This window comes from Ambystoma mexicanum, chromosome 9 (assembly GCF_040938575.1).
Source record: "Ambystoma mexicanum isolate Mex_15411 chromosome 9, UKY_AmexF1_1, whole genome shotgun sequence".
Taxonomy (NCBI): Eukaryota; Metazoa; Chordata; class Amphibia; order Caudata; family Ambystomatidae; genus Ambystoma; species Ambystoma mexicanum.
This window is the reverse complement of record NC_090931.1, coordinates 856,940,757-856,963,627: the sequence shown is the minus strand read 5'-3', so window position 1 is coordinate 856,963,627 and position 22,871 is coordinate 856,940,757. Positions and strand designations below refer to the sequence as shown.

Here is a 22,871-nt window from a genome sequence, read left to right as displayed (position 1 = left end):
TAATGAGGGTAATCCTGTCAGGAGGAACTGTGCCCAAAGTGAGGAAAAGTAAAGTATTGATGGAGGGGTAAGCCTCTGAAGGCTATCAAGCAAAGGTCATACACATTTACAAAGGAGGAAGTTGCATAATGACAGACAACTCTAGTAACAACCAGCAATAAAAACACATGTTGGCCGACAACGCAAATCACTTTATCAGATTTTTCCCTAACAGTCCCAATTTTATGAAAAAAATGTTCAACAAAGTTTGAATGTTTAAAATCAAGAACTTCCAAATCCTGCTTCACTTTTTTACATAAAACCAATTTATGTTCACATCTGGTGATATCTTACAGTAACACTCCTTGGACAGAAGGTGACATTTGCAATAGTCTAGGCCTTCAAAGCATCATTGGACACTGTCTCATGGAGTATAGTAGAGTATGCAGTGTATACAAACACACATCAAAAGTAACATATATCCTATCGGTAGGCAAACATGACAGCAAAAAGAAGCTCAAATTGGAACTTCACTAATGGGATATATGTGATTGCATACTCGTGTGACAAGGACTGTTGGCACAACAGAAAAACAAGAGCAAAACCAGGATAACCAAACATCAAAATGTTGTTATTTAGTAAAACCGTGGCTCATATGATTTTTAGGGGACCATCGTACAAAAAGAGTGAGGTGAGTTCAGAGGGAACAGCCTGGATTCTCTCCTATCTAAGACAGAACAGTATTGGATATTACCACTGAGCACAGTCTGAGAGAGGAATGAATGGCTGTATAGAATGAAACAAAAACGACTTTCAATTAGAGGGAATCAGATACAATAGTTGTAGTATTAATGTAATTCAGATATCCACCAAAGGTACTTGCAGAAAGTCAGGTGATGAGCCTTTCATGAAAATAGATTATACTGAACTGTGACCCGGAGGCAAACATATGATGTTATTCAAAGGGAATACGATTTTATCATCCACAAGTGGGGATAGGGATGTAGACTGTTTTTACTTTAATAAACATATTTGTACGTTGATTAAACAGTACAAACAAACAAATCCCACCATGAAATGCAAATGAAAAATATTCCACATTCTTTAGCCATGTTTTAAGTGGTCAAATACAAGACAAGGGCCCTCATTACGACCCTGGCGGAGAGGGGTTTACGCCAGCGTAATGCATGGCGTACCTCTCCGCCAGATTAGGACTTTCCGTAGCGCCATGGTGATTTTTACGCCCGGATTTTCCGGGCGGAAAAATCCATGGCGCTACGGGTCCTCTCGTTAATTACGCCACCGTAATCTACGGTGGCGTAATTAACGCCTTCCCCACTCCCATTATACTCTATGGGGCAAAAATGGGAATGGGGAAGGGTAAATGGGGATTGGGGACTTACCGCCCCGCCAAGGTCAGAATGGGGCGGTAAGTCCGCCAACCCCCATGGCGGAGTTGGCAGCTCTGCGCCATGGTCCATGGTGCAAATTGCACCATGGATCTCCGCCAGGGTCGTAATGAGGGCCAAGGATTACTATCAATAGAGGATACAAATGTGAGACATTAGAGAGCAAAGGATTGTAATAAGTGTGACCAACCAAAAATGGTGCACCAAAAAACATATATATGGACCATATATATGGACCAACCGAGGTGGATACTCGCCGCTTATTCTTAGGAAACCAAAAATGGTGGCCGACAGACCGACCAATACTCCCAAAACTACTGTTTACTAAACTATAGAAGGCAGGTCAAATGTTTTCAGTCCCATGTCACCTTTGTAAATTATATTAACACTGTGACAGGAGAAGCATCAGACACCCTCCCACATTTTGAATCTGTATCATGCCAAGTGCAACTAGTGAAATGTGTCACATACTTTTCTGCATGGGGGATACTCCAAACTGTGTTTCCCATGTGTTCCATGCCCTGAATGAGATAGAAGACATCACCCTTCCTGCCACCCCCCCATAGAAGCATGGAAAGTGCAGGGAATATTGCAGACTTGAGAGTTTCTGAAGTTGAGTGAGGTAGCCTCACCCGGTATTAGCATAATTGTTTGCTTTTAATTGATCGAATGGTACGTTTGACTGAATTCGGCCAGTACAATTCGATTAATTAAAAAAAACAATTAGGCTAATACATACTGAACATGTGGAGCGGGGGTTGCAGAGGTGTCCCCTGCTCCCCATGATCGATATGTATTAGCATTGGGGGGATGCAGGTGTTTCCCCCTCTTCCTCATCATGGGAGGCAGGGGACTGGCCAAAAAATAAAATAAAATAAAAGACGAAAAAGGGACCCTGCTGCATCAGCTTGGACCCGCGTTAGAGGGACTGACCCAACTCTGCGGGGGTGAAGGAGACCTGGCGGCGAGCAAACAGGCAAGTAGGTGGTTTTCCTGTCTTTTGTTAGTCCTGCGACCAGGCCTCCCGTGAACCTGCTTGAATTAACTCTGATTAGTATGCAAAGCTGTTACCAGCAGCGAACAAAGGCCAGGGCAGATCCATGGAGCCTTTGTTAGTTAATTAGGCTGGCCATGCCAGGGGGAAGGTATTGCCCTCCCCCTTCTGAGATGTCTTGATGTACGCCTGGAGGTCATATCCAAACTAAATAGGACAGGTGAACAGCGCTTGTAGGATGTGTCCACCCAGAGTAGATGTGGCTATGTGTATGTTGTGTGGTGAGCATAGGAAAATGTGTGCGGTTTAGCCCCACATATTTTCGGGAGGTTGATCTAACATCATTCAATTTCATTTAAAATTTCAAAAAATCCCAGGCGAGCGCACACCCACTGTGCGTATGGTCTAATTCCTGACAGGAACATAAACAACAATTGTCAAGAAGCTTCCTCTCTATGAAGTTCCCTGGGAACTTAGTCTGCTGGGCAGGGAGGAGTCTCCCCTCTATGCTTCCAACACATACCATGGAGAGGATAAATCTGCTCTGGTTTAAGTGCTCACAGTGATCCGGATGCAGCTGATCTTTTCCCTCATTGATTGTGCCTGTTCAACTAAGCCTCCCCCCAAGGTCTACATGTAGCTGATTATTCCTTCCATTGAGAAGGAGCATCCCCCTGACTGGGTTCCTTGCTGTTTCCCCATTAATGGTGTTGCATTATTAAATATGATCTCCCTTAGTGGGCCAAAAAGAGCTCAACCTGTACAAAGGAGGAGCAGGCAAGCTATGAGATACATACCTAACCTCTAACTTATTGTCATATTGACAAAGGGGAAGAATCAGCAAGCCTGTCATGCAGGGACATTCTTCAATTAGAGTTTCCTTGAGCGTCCTTGATTACTTTCTGTGCTTAGTGTATTCAATTCAGTGTAAGGGGTTCTAAATGTTGTCACTGCCCTCAGTTTCATAGGCCACAATTATTTTGATACATGTTTAGAGCTTTTAGTTCGTCCTCCAACATCAACAGCAAATTAGTTGCAGCTGTTAGTTGGGTAGGAAAGATAGCTCAGGAGCAACACGTTTGTCTTGGAATCAAGGTAATGCAGCGCAACACAGGTTCGAATTCTAATCCCGTGCTTAGAAACAACTTGCTGGTATAAATGAACAATAAAATAAATAAATAGTTTGCTCATTTTCAAAGCCGTTGGCAGGCATTTTGAAAAGCAAATGTAAGGGAAAGAATTACATCGAAGCAATTGATTACAGTTGCCTTTTGTCACGACTCCTTGAAAAATGAGCTAAATGTGCAAACCTCTTTTTTGATGTCGCTTTACATGTTATGTGAACAGGGGTAGCATCTCCATGTCCTCTTTTGCTCCTGCTTCTGTCCCTTTGCACTCTCGTTTTAGCCTTTTAGACGCCTTATTTCATTATTCTTTTTCGTTTGAAACTAAATAAACTAAATAAAAGTTGGTCCATGATCGGACTATTTGTACTTGATAACTAAGTGACTATGGGCCTAATTCACAGAAGCAATTTATAATGGTGCAATCTCATAGGGAAAGCGGTCCAGTCAAAGTTTCGAAACAATAGTTTCGAATGACAAAAGTTCCGAAACAAAAGTGTCAAAAAAAAGTTTCAAATTTATTTATTTTAATATTAAAGGGTTTCTTTTAATTTTGTATAGTAAACTTTTGTGTCAGAACTTTTGTCATTCGAAACTGTGACTGTCGAAACAGTCTCTATGAACCATAGGAAAACACTCTGTGAATCGGTCCTGATGAGTCAATAATTCAATGTGTTAAGTGCAACTAAATTGTCCACACACTTTTGAGGCTTGTGGAAAACACTAGATACTGGTGTAAGCATACTTATCCCATAGTATGGGAAAATGCCAGAGCAAATGGGGGTCTTCATGAAGACTCCTGTCCACTCAACGGGACAGGCAGAAGCACTATAGCACAGAGAAGACCGAGTGAATCACATATACGCTACATCCACTGAGCTCATGACAAGAGAACAGTCAGCCACACATAGAAACTCAAGAGGGCATCAACCCAAAAACCCCATTTCCTGATTGCTCACACAAGAAACCAGGAAAACCCATTTGTGGCCACGCCTTGCATTCAAGCAAGAGACAGAGCAACTACTGAGACGAGCGGTAGGCGTAAGGTGATTCTCAAGTACGTGTAAAAGGAGGCAGCTATCCCTCTCCACCCCTAGACATCTCCACCCTGGCCCACAGGCCCCTACTGACACCTACTGAGTTCAGAGCAGCAGCCACCGGTGGGTAAGTGCTGAACTGACATCCTCCCTCTGTCCATTCCGTTTGCAAAGTAAGAGGCTAGCCAGCCCCCAGAGGGGGCTCTAGAGGGACAGCCTGCATAGCGGGCCCCCCGTCCCCCCCCAGGGTATCCAACACCTCGCCCCTCCTTGGTGGGTGGAAGGGGCGTTCCTGTGGACCGGCTGCATCCAGATCGGCTCCTGGGGGAGTACTCTTAAGGCTGGGGGCTGCCGGGCTCTTTCATTTGTTTGCAGCCCCCACACAAAGTCCAGCAGCAGCAGGAGTGGGACCGCCGTATCCAGATCCTTGAGATTACTGGAAGTAGGCGTGAGGCAGTGTCGCAGTCAGGAAAAAGTTAGGTAAATATTGAATTGGAACGGCCCGACCTTTGTGGATGTCAGCCCGCACCGCGAGTCAGAAGACCTCCCCGGTGTTTCCTTTAAAGACTGCAGTGGTTTCAACCGCATGTTGTCCTTTGTTGCTGGCCAATGTTTTCTGCAGCCCTCGGTGGTCGCCGCACAGTAGGCTCTTGGATTAGGAGATTATGGGCCTCATCATGAGGATGGCAGTATCCTGGTGCTAATTGCGGATGGATACCGCCAACGGAAATAGGGTTACCGCTACTCGGTCTGGCACTATTAGCACCGGATCACGAGTTGCAGTATGCCGGTAAATCCAATGGACCCAATGGGGTTTTTCAGCGCTATTAGTGCCGCGCTAATAGCGCCAAGAGTGGGCGGAAAGTGGACATTTTTACCTCCAACAAAAAGCTGGAGGTTAAATTCCAACTTTCCGCCTAACTCGTGCTTGGGTCAACCCTTAAATGTGGCGGTAATAGCATTACCTTTGCATTTAAGGGCTTCCGCCCAACTCTGATGAGGCCCTATGTTTTATGATTATGTTGCGAGTATTATGTTTTATGGCCAAGAAGGTCGCTGCGCGCCTGGGCTGTTAAGCGGGTTGTGGAGAATACGTTTTAAGCCTAGATCGGTCGCTGCGCCGCATGGGTCGCTAAAATGGTTGTTTGTAAGTATTGCATCCCAGTGTCCGTGCGCCTTTTTGCGGGCTTTGTATTTCCGCCGCCTGAGTTGCATTAGAAGAGTGTGTATAACCATGGAACCTCTGCTTGATCTGTTCCTGGCTGACTCGGTGCAATGTTTACTTGCACAATGTAATAGATGTTGACATTTGGCGGTGACCAAAAGCTGCTTGTTCGATGGGGGCAGAACTTGCGCTGCACAAATGCGGAAGGCTCCATTTTCTTACATTTTTCACTGTGATGTGCGCATTCTCTGCTTGCAAGTAAGACATCCGTCTGCGAGTGTAACTCAGGATATTTCTCATGCAGCACTAGCATGGCAATGCAAACAGGTGTTTTTGGGGTAAGGAGGACGGTTGTCTAGTAAAATGGCAGCTGCGCGCCTATTTCGCGGGCTTTAATGATGTGCAATGATGTTGTGCCCATCACGATCACACAGGATATTGAAAGGTAACATTTGGTATCGCAGGAACATCATCCCAAACGCATCATGTATAGCACAATTTTGTACATGGTGGCGTGACCGTGCGACCCCCCTTTCGCAGGCTTGGTCGATTGCATGGGAATTGTGCCCAGTGCGGTCGCCGCGTGGCCTGCGTTGCTTAAACATGTGTTTTTGGGTTTAAGGTATGACTACAGACTTTGTGGTCGCCTTGCCATTTCTTTGTCGTTTTGATTTGAATTTAGCAATAGGCGCATCAGTTGGCGCACATTCTAATGCGTTTACGCCCCAAACATTTGATAGCATTGCTTGATAACAGTGGGAGTGTGCACGGTTATGGGGAATTCTTGGGTTTTCAAAGACCCCACACGTTTATCATGATATGTTTTGGTGGTCGAATTCCGACTTCCCATGCCTCGTGTGCCTTGAACATTGGGTCCTGTACATTTATATGTTTTGGGTGGCAGAATTTCAATGGGCACGCAAAGTGAGGCGCAACCATTATGGTGAGCCCATCAAGGTACATTTCTGCCAGTGCAACCTAGCAGCAGCGCAAATAAAGGGCAAGGCACTCATTTCATTTTTTTACTCATTTGTTGGGTATCTATAATGCGCCTATACAAGGACGCACGATAAGAATTAGGATTCCCTGGGGGACGACAACAGATGCTATAACATATGACTTTCTGGTGATAACAGTTTGTTTTATGCGATACCACCGGTTCAAGGATATCCTGCAAGGGCAGAAGGCCATTGGCAGGTCTGTCACTGGTCAAAGGAAAAGCGGAAGAAATCTTGGTAAGGTTTTCTGTGTGCAACTGATTGCGGAAAGGAGTGGCGACATAACAGATTTAAAGTAAAGGAGGTGCCGTCTGAGTAACTCCCGAGTGGCAGAACGCTGTAGGGAACGGGATCTTTTTTGGCTTGCTCAAGGAACCCTGTGGGGGAAGTTTCTGATATACACGCTATAATAGCTGAATTATGTTCCTATTTTAGTTCTGCTTAAAATGTTGGGAGAAGGGTCACCAGACGTGTTCGGCAACAGCGAGGGTGGCCTCAACGGCCCCGGCGGTCCCGAATTTGAGGATGAGGCCGAATTGTGGGCGCTCTTTCAAGAGAAAATAACCAGGAAGGGTACACATTGGTCAACAAAGATGCTGGAGGAAGTGCGGGAGGTGCTGACACACCAGCAGGTAGTGCAGGCCCAGATCTGCCCACCCACATCAATGGACACCCCGCCCACTGACCGAGATGTCTGTCAGAGACCAGCCAAAAAGAAAGAGGGCCATGTGTCAACCAAAGGGTAAGGCAGCTGCAACTAGGTCACAGGAGCAAGTGTGTTCACAGGTGGCGCTTGATCCCGCACAGACCTCTGCTGTGAGATAGCTGGAGGAGCTGCCAGCATTTCACGAGTTAGGGCGGGTGGCATTAGGTGGTGCAGTGATGCCGCCAACAGGTAACCAGTTGGGCAATGGGGCATTAAGCGTGGCACAGGAGCTGCTGACAGGTAATGAGTGAGAAAATGGGCAGATTGGTAAGGCATCAGCAGAAATGTTGAAGTTACTGCAGGCAGTGGTGTAGCCACCTAGGGGAGGGGCCATCATTGAGACCGCAAGAAGGGTTTGGGAGGGTCCCTCAGAACCCAGCAGAAGCGTGGGGGTCATGGGGGCACAGACCTCTCTGGCGGCAGTGGGGTTGTCGGCCACACAGGAGGTTGTGGCACCAGTGCAGCGACAAGGGTCCACAGGAATGGGTGACATATGACAACACAGGGGCAAAGGGAGGAAGGGGCAACAGCCTCTACCTTGTCCACAGGGGTACCTGCACCACAGCACTTAGATGCATTGGCGGGGTCTCAAGGACCCACTGTAGCTAGGCTGGGGGGACCTGATGTGGGGGGCACCCCTTTAGTGACTATTGCGCCCCTACTGTCTGGCAGGTCCACCTTAGCATGTCATATTCACAAGCAGGTGAAGGAGCGAATTTGGACTAGGGAATATTTCAACATATTTTCATTACTGTTGGTAGAGACGGCTGGGTTGGACATTACTGTTAGCAAAGAGGAAGACAAGAAGAGGCAAAAAAGAAATAGGACTGAAGAGAACATAACTGATTGGAACAAGCCATTCTCTTTGTTAACTGCAGTATTGATGGAGAAATATCGCAAGCAGGGAGCGGCGTTATGGAAGTACAGGGACACTTTTGTCAATGAGCAAAAGAGGTATGACTCCACTGGTTGGATAGATTATGACTGGGATTTTATATCCAAGATGCCAATGGTTCAGGATATGACATGGGATCAGAGGGACATGGAGGGTTGGGTGTACTACATGGGTGGTAAGGAGAGGGCTAGTCAGGCAACTGGTGAGGTGGTAAGGGGTACACAGAAGCCGTGGTATGGTAAGTATGAGCCCAACCATAAAACAAAAAGGCTGCACTTTCATCAAGGAGGCGCCTCAGCACTGAGGGGAAATGAGCAGGCACACAAAAATAATGGTCCAGGACAGAGGGAGGATAGCTCAGGGGCAAAGTGATCACCTTGGAAGCAAGGCGACACAGATCAACACAGGTTCGATCCCCGGGTCCGCACTTAGCAACCTCTGGGTATGAAGCGCGTTATAAATAACCAATTATATCATATCAGGGCAAGAGCCAAAGTAGGGCCAAAAGCCCTGGGACACATTTGCAGATAATTTAATGAGGGGGCTTGCAGCTGGGGTGTAAGGTGCAGACTTTCCCATGAATTCTCAAAATGTGGTGGTGGACACCCTGCTGCCAAATGCTACAAATCCAAGGGCAAGGGCAGGGGTGGAGGGCAACACCGAGGTGCTCAATAGATCCAAGTGGGAAAAAGGACCCTTCCTAGTGGACAGACTGGTGCTGCAGGCATTTTTAAATGATTATCTGAAAGCCAGAGAGCATGATTTAATATTTAAGTACTTTAGCGAGGGTTTCCAGATGCCTTATGGGGGTCCGCTGATGGTCAGAGATGCAAAAAAAGTATCCTCTGCACTTCAACAGCCGAGTAGTAACTCACAAAATTAAGAAGGAACTAGATCTGGGTAGGGTGGCAGGCCCCTTTCATAGTTTCTCCATTGGGCAATGTGTCCAAGAAGGAACAGGGCAAGTTCAGGTTGATCCACCACTTGCCATACCCAAAAGGAGACTCTGTCAATGACTGGCTCGACTGAAGCACTGCTCAGTGCACTATGACTCCTTTGACCAGGCCATGGTTTTGGTGGCCAGTATGGGCAGGAGGGCACTCCTGGCCGAAGTAGACATAGAATCTGAATTTCGGCTACTGCCAGTGCACCCCGACAGCTTCCACCTGTTAGGATTTCTGTGGGTTGGACATTTTTCATTGACAGATATGTGCCCATGGACTGCTCAGTGTCTTGTGCACTATTGGAAGCTTTCAGCGCTTTCTTAGAGTGGGCTGCACGCAAGGAGGAACAGAGGGGATGCATCATCCACTACCCAGATGATTTTCTTTTCATAGGAAGGGAAGGGTCTGTGGCTGCGCTCATGTGCTGTCTTCCTTTCAGAACCTGATGGCCAGGATGGGCAATCCGCGGGCACCCAAAACAACACAGGGCTCCTCAGAGCTGATAACATTCTTGGGTATCAAAATCGATACAACAAGGGGCACTTGCAGGTTGACCCCCGATAAAGTACAGGGATTGATTTCCAAGCTAGAGAACAACCTATCCAAAAAAAGGGCCACTTTGGAAAAAGTCCAACAGTTGTTGGACAAGTTGAATTTTGCTTACAAGTTTATTCCCGCGGGCAGGGTGTTTGCACGCAGGTTGGCAAGCGCAACAGCAGTGGTTACACAGAAGCACCATCACATTCTTCTTGTCTCTGCCCTAAAAGAGGACTTATGAATGTGTCTGTCATTTCTGCTAGGGTTTAATGGGGTGCATTTATCGAGCACTCCATGGGAGACAAGTGGGGAACTACAGATGTATTCTTTTGCTTCAGGAAAAGAAGGATTTGGGCTCATCCTAGGGCAAGAATGTTGTGCGGAGAAATGGCCGCCCCAATGGTGCAAGAAAGGTAGGACCAAGAATGTCATGGCTCTAGCACTCTTCCCTATTTTGGTAGCCCGGATGTTATGGGCAAGGGAACTGGGGAACATAAGGGTGCCTTTTTGGTCTGATAATTTGGGACACTGGTGCACACCTCGTGGTGATAGGTAATATTAAGTTTTAAATTTGAATGTTAATTTTATATTTTTAGGTGTGGAGGAGGAACTGGGATCATGGCACAAGACCCCGGCAAAAGACAAAACGAGAGATGAAGATTCAACCTGGGAATCCTCCCGTCTCCAACACACTTTCAGTTGTAGGGCATCAGCCCATTACCTGAATTTGTTTAAAGGATCAATATATTATTGTACATTTTAAGCATGAAAGGATTATTGAATCAAACAATAAGCAAGTTATTTAGAAAAAATATCTATATTTCAATAAGGAAAAAATTGATTTACAAGCAAGTAAACAGTCCAACACCATAGTATATAGTAGAAACAATAAGAGAAAAAAGTTCATTTTTTCTGGGCGACGCGTTTCGAGGATAAATTCCCCTTTTTCAATTGGCCAATATGGACTATTGGAAAAAAAGATAATAATGTACAGTATTACAATCAAATGGTTAAACAATGATAAATACATATCAATTACATAAATTTAGTCATATCATTCCGAAAGCGTTTTTTCTCTTTTCTTGAGATTTCGACATAAGCCAAATACAGTGGTGCTCAAATGGTTACCATAGACCTAATTATGACTTTAAATTCTATATGGTTCAAAGTATCTGCTGAGGCAAGGTTAAAATGTGGGGGTGCACTATCTAAACATGTTAAGTATGGGTTGACCTATACTGCTCAGAGAAATCCCTGTGCTGGCACTGCTTTATTAGTGACAGGTGCAGAAATGGATTTTAGGAGGACTCATTTATAAACACTTAATGTCCTAAGAAATATGTACAAGGCAGAGGAGAAGGCATATTTACCAGGATCGGGTCTGTAAGAAATCACCCATGTTAAAACGTGATAGTTGACTGTATCTTAGTCAATCAGGTACATCAAACCCTCCTTCCAAGTGACAGTCCCGTTGAGGGATAATTTGAATACTCCAGGGATGGGGGCTCAACCTAAAGAGGTCATGGTGCAGAAGTGCAATAGTAAGCACAAGTATTCATATTGATACTCTGTATGTTACAGTAGCTAGATATGTGGGGCATACCTGAGAGTGACTGGCATGTAGCGATTCTAAAATTCCAGCCCGGGAAAAAAAGAGTTCCAGAGTACAAGGACGAATCTCACTGTGTGGTTTTCCTTCTAATCACGTCGGCCACTGCTGGCTGAACTATAAATTAATTAAATAGAAGTTTAGAGCATGGGATATTATTACAGTTGCAATGTCGAATATTAGAAAACAGCTATTCTGTGGCAATGAATATGAAAAAAAAAGGGGAAGGAAAAACATCAGTGTACCGATGGTTGGAGTCAGAGATGCATCCACTGGCAAATGTACACATATAAGTGTAGGATCAATCTCTTGCGGCTTCCTGATTTCGAACGCTCGTCTATAGTGTTTGCACGCTGTTTTCATATACAGGGTCTAAGATAAATTCAGTGAGACATAGATCAAGACAACGATAATTTATCGAGGATCCCTAATACATGCAGAGTCATCTATTCAGCACATACCTGAGCACAAAGGTGGGCGCGATATGGAAGGTCGACGTCTGCAGCAGGCGTCTGTGTCTGTTGCTACAGAGACAGTGGGCACCATTTTGCAGAGGGCTATATGAAGTGGCAGAGAATAGCGATAGAAAATGGACTAAAATCATGTGGACACAAGATCCAGCCATGATGGAAGTATTCATTAAAAAACCCATGAGAGAAAAGTAATTAACGTAGCTAAAAGTTGTATTAGCATCAATATACCCGGGTAATAAATGTGTATTAGTTATGAAAAATATAAAGAGATATAAAGGTCCTTTATTGTAATGTTATCGGATAAGATGGCGAAAGTTCACAAAGTCAAGGCGGGCAAGATCCTCCTGGATGGGAGTTTCTTTAGCAATGCCCGTAAGACTAACAGTGTAAGAATCAAAAAACAAGAGGATTTAACTTAAAGAAATATAAATATGGAAAATATTACCTAAAACGCAATGATGGACTATTTGTATGGAAATACACTGGTCTACACTTTTGGAAGTGTCTAATAAGATGGCAAAAGTTCCTAAAGTCAATGCGGGCAAGTGGGCAAAAATTTGATGTCAAGAATTGTATTAAGGATCACAATTTCAGACAAGGTGGAACACAGGCCAGTCCTGGGCATTCAGAGGGCATTGGTCAACCACTTAAGGCATAACATGTTTAGGGTCAGGGCAAGCATAAGCACATAACATATGTGTATACCTTCATTCACAGTGATTACATCATTACATTGTTAGAATAATTCAGTCCTAGATAATACATTAGTTCTAAACGATTTACAATTCTCTGGATATGGTCTAAATTACATCAAAATGAGGTTATCAATGGTTGGAAACTCTTGTAAGGCACCAAGAGATATCAAGGAAAAGTAATTATTTCACAACAACTTTGATCATACTTTACGACCATGACATAGTATCATGAGAGAGGATTTTCCTAGGAAAGAGGGAAAAGAAAAGCATCTACATATATCAGTATGTGGTACCAATACACAGTTTTACAGAAAACAGTTCAATGAAAAATCTTCATTCAAACCACGTGGGTGTGTCGAGTCCTTTCGTATCAATCCAATAGGATTCCCGTTGTAGCAAAAGTTTTTGATAATCGCCCCCTCTTGGTAGGCGTTTGACTATTTCAAGTATCTGAAACTTCATTTGTGCCACTGTATGTTTCTGTGAATTAAAATGTCGTGCCACTGGTGAATGTTGATTATTGCACCGTATATTTGATTTGTGCTTGGTTGATCTTGATTTCACTGGTCTTTTTGTCTGTCCAACATATACTTTCGCACATGGGCATTTTATCATGTACACTACTCCAGATGACATGCAAGTCGAGTAATCTCTAAGTTTGATTTTTTTACCCGTCCTTGGGTGGGTTACCATGTTCCCTTTGATAACATTATTACAGTGTGTACATCCCAGGCATGGAAAAGTTCCATGTTTTTTGGTTGTTAAGAACTGTTGTTCTGTCTTTAGGTATTCTTTCTGCCTTTATCAGTTTATCCGTGATGTTCTTGCTCCTTTTGAAACACCTCATAGGGGCTGTTGGAAATAGTCTTAAGAGAGTTGAGTCATTGTGCAAAATGCTCCAATGTTTCTTGATACTTTTGGAGTTTTGGAAACTTTGTCTTGAAAATTTAGATATAAAGAGAAGAGGTGTTTCCTTGGTTTGTATTTTTGGCTTTAGAAGTTCTGTACATGTTAAAACCCGGAGGCTCTGCCTTTGGCTTCCTCTAGAACATTAGGGGGATAACCTCTATCTTGGAACTTGTCAATTAGATCAGTGCATTCTTTGTCTAGCTCTTCTGGATCAGAAGTGATTCTCTTCAGCGTAGGATTTGACTATAAAGCAAGCTCTGGAGCATTGCCCTTGGGTGAAAACTTAAGTAATAAAGTAGATTATTTGCATCTGTTGGTTTGTGGTAGACTGAGGTTATGCTATTATTGTCAGCAATTGTTAAATTAACATCTAGAAAATTTAACGAAGGGTTACCGATTTCTATGGTAAATTTGATTCTTGGATGCACTAAGTTGAGATATTCAAAAAATAGTTGTAAGTCGTCCTTCGTACCACACCAGATATCAAAAATATCATCTATGAATCTCTTCCAGGTGATACTATATGAGGACCATACAGGATGTTCTAGGACATGTTGGCTTTCAAATTGGAACATGAATGTTGTGGCATACACTGGAGCCATCAATGAGCCCATCGATGTGCCCGAAGTTTGCAGGTAATAGTTGCCTTGAAATCTAAAATAGCTATGGTATAGAATTAGATTCAAAAGTTCTAGTACAAATTGTGCATTACCCTTCACTCCCAGGCCATTCAAGAGAAGCCGTTCAATTGAATCGATCCCCTCGTTGTGAGGAATTGACGTGTACAAACTGCACATATCAAGGCTAAATAGTATACATTCTGTACTTAGTGTTTTAAAGTCTTTCAAGCCATTCAAAAAGTCAGTGGTGTCTTTTAAGTAGGTCGTTGTTGCCTGTATAAGTGGTTGAACTAGCCTGTCGATGTACACTGCCAGGGGGTCAAAAATGCTTTCAGTTCTTGCAACAATGGGCCTTAGTGGAGGATTCTGTTTATCATTATGTATTTTGGGAAGGCCGAAGAATACGGGTGTAACAGGGTGGTGATTAGTTAGAAATTGATGGGTCTTGTCATTGATCCACTTGTTGTCTTTAGCCTTGTTCAATGTTTTGTTGATCAAAGACTTGATTTCAGGTAGGGGATCCCTGTCAAAAGTGATGCAAGTATTATCATGACGAAGGAGCTCTAGGCATTTGTCTATATAGAAGGATGTATCCATCACTACTATAGCGCCTCAAGGTACTCCAGTAGTTCAAGTTGACAGTTCTTAATGTTCACTGGTGTTTTCCTTTTGTAGTGATTCTATTAAGGTCATTCAGTACACTCTTCTCAAATAAATTTAGAACTGAATTTTGGACATGTGGGTCAAACACACTTTTGGGGCGCATTTGTAGTTTATCTTCATTTGTGACTTTTGGCTCCATTTCGATCTGTGAATTGAAAAATATTTTTAGTCTCACCTTTCTCAGTAATCTGTGCAAGCAGATCTTTTCTTGAAAGAGGGAGGTGTTACATGTAGGGACAAAGGACAGTCCCTTGTTTAATATGTTAAGTTGTTAAGTTGAAAGTATCTTACTAGATATGTTTACCACCAAGTTGTTGACCCTCACTTGTTAGTCTTTTTTGTAGGCTGTTTTCTTGCCTCTCCTGGTCTTTCTCTTGTGCCTTAAAAAAACCCGCTAGTTGTACCGCCATCTTATTAGACACTTCCAAAAGTGTAGACCAGTGTATTTCCATACAAATAGTCCATCATTGCGTTTTAGGTAATATTTCCCATATTTATATTTCTTTAAGGTAAATCCTCTTGTTTTTTTATTCTTATACTGTTAGTCTTATGGGCATTGCTAAAGAAACTCCCATCCAGGAGGATCTTTCCCACCTTGACTTTGTGAACTTCCGCCATCTTGTCCGATAACTTTACAATAAAGGACCTTTATATCTCTTTATATTTTTCATAACTAATCCACATTGATTACCCAGGCAAATTGATGCTAATACAACTTTTAACCACGTTAATTACTTTTCTCTCATGGGGTGTTTTTACTGAATACTTCCATCATGGCTGGATCTTGTGTCCACATGATTTTAGTCCATTTTCTATCGCTATTCTCTGCCGCTTCATATAGGGCTCTGCAAAATGGTGCCCATTGTCTCCGTAGCAATGGACACAGGCGGCTGCTGCAGACGCCGACCTTCCATATCGCACCCACCTTTGTGCTATGGTACGTGCTGAATAGATGACTGTGCATGTATTAGGGATGCTCGATAAATTACCGTTGCCTTGATCTATGTCTCACTGAATTTATCTTAGACCCTGTATATGGAAACAGAGCGCGAACACTATAGACAAGAGTTCAAAATCAGGAAGCCGCAAGAGATTGATGCTACACTTATATGTGTACATTTGCCAGTGGACGCATCTCTGACTCCAACCATCGGTACACTGATGTTTTTCCTCCCCCCTTTATTTCATATTCATTGCCACAGATTAGCTGTTTTCTAATATTCGACGTTGCAACTGTAATAATATCCGTGCTCTAAACTTCTATTTAATTAATGTATACTTCAGCCAGCAGTGGCCGACGTGATTAGAAGGAAAACCGCGCAGTGAGATTTGTCCTCGTACTCTGGAACCCTTTTTTACTGTGCTGGAATTTTAGAATCGCTACATGCCAGTCACTCTCAGGTATGTCCCACATATCTAGCTACTGTAACATACAGAGTATCAATATGAATACTTGTGCTTACTATTGCACTTCTGCACCATGACCTCTTTAGGTTGAGCCCCCATCCCTGGAGTATTCAAATTATCCCTCAACGGGACTGTCACTTGGAAGGAGGGTTTGATGTACCTGATTGACTAAGATACAGTCAACTATCACGTTTTAACATGGGTGATTTCTTACAGACCCGATCCTGGTAAATATGTCTTCTCCTCTGCCTTGTACATATTTCTTAGGACATTAAGTGTTTATAAATGAGTCCTCCTAAAATCCATTTCTGCACCTGTCACTAATAAAGCAGTGCCAGCACAGGGATTTCTCTGAGCACTCTAGGTCAACCCATACTTAACATGTTTAGATAGTGCACCCCCACATTTTAACCTTGCCTCAGCAGATACTTTGAACCATATAGAATTTAAAGTATTAATTAGGTCTATGGTAACCATTTGAGCACCACTGTATTTGGCTGATGTCGAAATCTCAAGAAAAGAGAAAAACGCTTTCGGAATGATATGACTAAATTTATATAATTGATATGTATTTATCATTGTTTAACCATTTGATTGTAATACTGTACATTATTATCTTTTTTCCCCAATAGTTCATATTGGCCAATTGAAGAAGGGGAATTTATCCTCGAAACGCGTCACCCAGAAAAAACAGACTTTTTTCTCTTATTGTTTCTACTACATACTATGATGTTGGATTGTTTACTTGCTTGTAAATCCATTTTTTCCTTATTGAAATATAGATATTTTTTTCTAAATAACTTGCTTATTGTTTGATTCAATAATCCTTTCATGCTTAAAATGTACGATAATGTATTGATCCTTTAAACAAATTCAGGTAATGGGCTGATGCCCTACAATTGAAAGTGTGCAGGGGACGGGAGGATTCCCAGGTTGAATCTTCATCTCTCGTTTTGCCTTTTTGGTCTGACAATAAGGCAGTGGTTCAGGCCATATATCTATCAGCATCTTGCCCTGCCGTGCTGAGCCATTGAGGAAAGAGGTGGAAATCTGCTTGTATATGAACATAGAGTTCAGGGCTCACTATGTGCTGAGTGTTTGTTAATATTGCTGCTGACGCTCTTTCTCGTTTTCAGTGGATCAAGTTCTGGAAAGCCCATCCTGCAGCGAGATGCGAGTGGTGTCAGCTGGTGTCATGGACAGGACGCTCTGGAACTTGGGGGAGTGATCACTCACACCCGGCATTTGGTCCAGTTACCAGCAAGGCTATGGTAAGTTTTTGAGTGTGTCACATGCATTGGGCAACCCAAAGAGTACATTGGAAAACCAGGTGTGCTCATTTGTAGTGTGGTCACACAAGGAGGGGAAGACCACGAGCTGGGCAGCGGGGCACTTGGCAGCAATTGACCTCTACAGCAAGTTATTGGGCAAAGGGGACCCTACCAAAGGTTTTTTAGTATGCACGGCTCTAAAAGGATGGGGCTGGGCCGAACTACCAAGGCAAGATGCGCGCAAACCTATTGATTTTGAGATATTGTAGAAACTACTTAAAGCCTTGCCTGGCATACCTATGAAGTATCACTGTTTAGGGTTGCGTTTGCACTGTAATTTCTTGGGGCATTTCGGGTCAGCAAAGAGGATCGATCAGGAAAGGCCCTCTTGGTAGGTGATGTTGCCTTTGTCACCAAATGCATGGACAGAGGGGTAAAGAATCACGCTGAGAAAATGTAAGATCAATCAAAAGGGAAAGGGAACGTGGTCGATATGTACGAGTCCTCCTGCAAGGACAGCTGGCCTGTTCAGCTATTGAGGTTTTTCATGGCAATCAGGCCTCACCAGGGGGCCCTCTACTAATGCCTGCAGCGGAGCCCCCATGACCATTTACCAATTCCAGAAAATCTTGTCAGCCTCCTTTGAGGTAGTGGCAATACATGGCAAGGGCTGGTCCTCACACAGGTTTAGGATAGGGGCTGCCACCATGGCCTTTTTGCAAGGGATGACCGCACCGGCAATCAAGAGACTAGGAAGATGGGATTCCGAAAACTACTGACTTTATGTGAGGCTGGAAGGCAACCCTAAACCTGAATTGTAAAAAGGAACAGAGGAAGGGTCAGCCGAAAATTGTAAATAATTTGAACTTAAATTGACAACCTGTGCTTCAGCACTGGCGGAATTGGCATGCTAGTTGTTTTCCTTTGTTGGATATTTTGTGGCACAATTTTCTTGTATCGACAGATGATGCAATATGGATTATGGGGCATTGATCTATAGCTTGGGCTGAGAAGAAAGCACATCAATGGAGTGGGGGACCTGTGGACAATACATCTAGAGATTTCACAAAACAAAGGTGGTTTGGCTGGGCACATCGGGCATGAGGTGGCATTCCTTGATGCCCGCAGTGTGCAGGCATCTGCAATGGAGGTCAGCACCCCAATTAATGGTCTTGCACTTGGGCGGGAATGACCTTGCCACATTGGGAAGGGGTCCCTTGTTGGTCCAGATACAGTTGGCTCTTTGGATCTTAGCACATGACTTACCAGGCACAGACATATTTTGATCTGAAATTACGCCCCGGCAGCAGTGGTGTCGAGCCTCCTTCATCGCGCGGATGGAAAGATCTAGAGAGAGATTAAACAGGAGCATAGAAACATTTGCTAAATCCGAGATCTTGGGATTCATTAGGCATTGTTCTTTGAATTCTCTCCCATCCCATTTTGATGCTGATGGTGTGCATTCATCCCACAAGTGGATGTACGTCTTCCTCACAGTAATACATGTGTCAGTAAGAAGGGCAGGGTGCAGATAGGTTCCTTGGTGAGTATGACATACTGTTTTGGGGAGCAACCCCCAAAGTCTGCAGAGTCACTGGCGGTAGTAGCCGGGGAGGAGATTTGACGCTACAGTTTCAGTCACGAGTGGTTCCCGATGTTCGCACTCGAGCCAATGGGGCACTGAATCCCTTACGGACTGTTGAGACTCCTCGTCAACTGAATGCAGTAGTCCTGTCCTGTTACTGAGTGGCAGTTGCTAACCAGAGGTGGATGTCCGCTACTTTGCAAACTGGAATTGACACATGTCACCCGTGGACGATAAATCTTGTTGTAAGCCTGGGAAAATCTAAAGGGCTTCCTTAGGAAGGTGCCGTAGGACATTGCTTTGCTTATGTGGCTGGGACCACCCATAATTTGTTGCTTGACTCCAATAAATGTGATCTTTTGTTTCTCAAAAAAGTATAGATCGTTTCTGTGGTTATTATGATCAGAAAGGTAATCATTGCATCCATGTCTAAGATTCAGGGGCGGGTTATAGTAGGGGATGGCCCCGCTAAGCAAGCATCCAAACTGGCTGCTGTGTACCTCCCCTGACCTTCTTTTGCTGCACTCTAAAGACGTTCCCAATTCCCACTCAAATGCCTTTATTAGGATCAGAAAGTAACAATCGGTACATTTCCCTGTGTCGCTTCCTGTAGGTTTCTATTGTTCTTTCCGTGTGCAGTCAACTGGATGCAACGATCGCCGAATCCAGCTGCATTGATTATATCGCACGCGCAATAGGTTGTCTAGCGTACCCGGACCACCGCCCAGAGTAAACTGTTTACTTTTTCTTAAGCTCCTGATGCTGTGAATCTGCTGGCACCTCTGCTTAGCCCTTTGTCTGCAATCTCGCTGCAGGCAGACGCAGCCCTTCTAGCCCAGCAGCGCTTTCTTTTCTCCACTGCCTCAGCGGTCTGCCGCGCAGAACCGCAGTGGGAGACCACACATGAGTGACAGCACTTGGGGGATGTGTAATGATCTTTAACTGGTTGTTAAGACAGCGGTTGCTTTCTATTTTACAGCTCTGCCTTTAACTTTTTCGCTTAACCAACGCCATTACCGTTTTGGGTGGAGGCCAATTCTGTATTCATGGGGTTTGAAATGCTGTTTTCTAGTACATGGTTTAGACTCGCAGTATTCTTCAAACTGTGGGGCTGGTCCCCAGGAGAACCCCGAAGGATGCCCGGGAGGGGGTGGGAGACTCTTCAAAAAGGGATTACGGTGACTGATTATAATAGAAAATATGGCAGATATGGCATCTGTGGGGGGGGCAGCAACAATATTTGTTCTTAAGGGGGGCTATGCAGCAATATTTTTGCTGAAGTTGGCTCAGCATAAAAAAGTTTGAATACCACTGGCTTAGAGGCTTCGAGACAGCACCGCCTTAAGGGGTGTTGCGGTGTGAATTCTGCACGGGTTGTGATGAGATCACAAACTATGCAGCCAGTAGGATTGTAATCTCCTCCTTGAATTATGCACATGTGCTGGAAACAAAGGACGTAATGGTGAGTTTGGCGGCATTTCCTGAGGCTTTACCGCCTGCCTCATTTAATGTAAAAGTGAAACAGACAAAGTCCGAGTTTCTGGTATTTCCCATCATGGCGCCTCAGGGTCTGGAGTTTTTTTTTTTTTTTAAATGTATGTTTTATTGCAGTTTCAACCGGTACAGGTTATACAGTAGGCGAGTAAGTGCAGCGCCATCTTCAGGCAATGTCATCAGACTTGGTTTTAAGCACCCTGAATAGTCAGAAACTATCCCCAGGAGAGCGGCACAAAGGGGAGGCAGAGCACACCTCACCAGACACACAGAAAGGAATAAAAAACGGTACCCCCTTCCACCTCGGTGCGACTCTTTCACTACATGTTGGTGAAATGGCTGTTTCACTGCTTTTTTCACACCTTCCAAAGCGGGTGGGGTTAAGGAATAGTAAGTAATGATTTTTATGGTAGTTTGGGTGTGTGTGAAAGGCTAGTATGGGAGGCTATGCCCCCATAAAAAACACTGCCAAAAATGCAGCAAAATGACCTGTCGACAAGGTGGGCCAGATCCTTCCAAATAGCGGTAGCGGCTCAAACATAACAGTGGCGGAATGCTGATCAGACCAGGTCAGAGCGCTCGAGGTCGTTGTTTCGCTGGGTGGGGAGAGCCCTTTTCCACCGCCTGCAGGTAAACCAGCTCTTGGATCCAGGCTTCTACATTGGGTTTCATGCTCATCGATCACTTTGTCTCCCTTACTGGCATGGTTGCCTTAAAAGGCTTCAAGCATTTTCCCACCCTTTGTCACTATTCTCCCCTGTCCCACCCCTCAGGTAAACTGTTAAAACAGGGTCATGATAAATGGACAGCTGTCTCCTTTGCCAGATATCTCTGCATCTTGCTCTCTTCGGTAGCAATGCCCAGACTGTAAGTCCATCAGGCCCAGTGTTCTTAGTAGGTACTAAGCGTTCTCTCATGCTATCTGTTGCCAATTGCAGTCAGATGCTCGAATACCCAGCAGGCCAGACTCAGCCCTTTATCCTTCTGACGCTGATTAAATTGTGTGCCGCTGAACTGTGCATCAGTAACACCTATTAGTACCCTGCGTGGTACTCTTGTAAATGCGCCTGCGATTGGACAGAAATCGGGCCTTAATAGCATAGGAATCCCTTAACTGTTTTGCCAAGAGGTGCTTCCGGCAACGTTCTTTTCCCTTCCGTTTATCAGCTTTTCATTGCATCCTCATCCGCCATCCATTTTGACATCACACAGCATCCTTTTGCCTTCCGACATTTTTATGTGAAATCCTTGCTGCAGCAAACCTCGTCAGCATTATGTGTCTTTAAGGCCACTAACAAATACCGGATCACTTGTACTGTGTCTCCCAGCCCTCTGCCATCAGCTTTAATCTCTTCGGCACGCAGACAATGGAGGAGTGGCTAGAAGATCCCTCCTGCGAAATAGTAGACAGACACAGCAGAAACTCACTGCCCAGTACATCTTCAGTTTCTACTAGTGTGTCAAACCAACTTAAAAGACATGTTACTGTGGGCAGCACTGATTTAGACACAATTGAATTGAATAAAGCTGTAGCAAAAACACAGTTTGCCACCAAATGGGCAGTGGACACTTAATGGTTGGCTTCTTGAAAAAGGATATTCACAATCATTTGAATATGAATCTATTTCTTCTTCAGTCAACCTTCTTTGTCAGTATTCTGCCGAAGTACAAAATGTGTCAGGCACAGAATACCAGCCCCCAAAGCCTAATTTCTCTGTGGTCTGGCATCAATCGACAGCCGAATAATCCACAATTTAGCTGCAATGTGAATATAATGCACAACCAGGATTTTCTCAGTACAAACAATGTATCTGTAAGCATTATTGAACGGCTATGACGTGCTGGGAAATACCTTTCTGTTCATAAAGCCACAATTTCTCACATGGACCTTTTAAAGTAGCGCTCTTCTGGTGTTCTTTAACCTGAACTTTCCTGATAGTCTACAATATAAAGTGTGGTTCGACATACAGATCCATTTTGCCCGTTGTTGTAGAGAATGGGCCTCATTACGAGGAGGGCGGTAAGGGGTTAACTCCGTCGGTAAAGGTGCCAGAGCCGTTAACCCCTTACCGCCCCATTACGAGGTCCGTTCGCGGGACACACTCAGGAAGCCTGGTTTTACCAGACGTCCTTAGCAGGTCCCGTGAGCGGCCCAGCCTGCTGACAACGGATGCCCGTTGTTGGCATGCTCCCCATTTCCATTGAGCCCTATGGGGGCTCAAATCGGAATGGGGATGGACTGGGTCCAGGTTCCCTGAATGGGGAAATACCGGGCCCTCCAAGGTCGGAATGGCCCGGTATTTCCCCATTCAGGGAACCCGACCCGGATCCGAGTTTGGAGGCAGCCATGCCCTTTT

At 44.4% G+C, this 22,871-nt stretch overlaps 1 protein-coding gene across 2 annotated transcripts in view; it reads right to left on the bottom strand.

The window, feature by feature from the left end:
* The window catches only part of VWC2L (von Willebrand factor C domain containing 2 like), a 540,822-nt gene that overhangs the window by 80,233 nt on the left and 437,718 nt on the right, over positions 1-22,871 (bottom strand). The gene's annotated exons all lie outside the window — the stretch shown is intronic.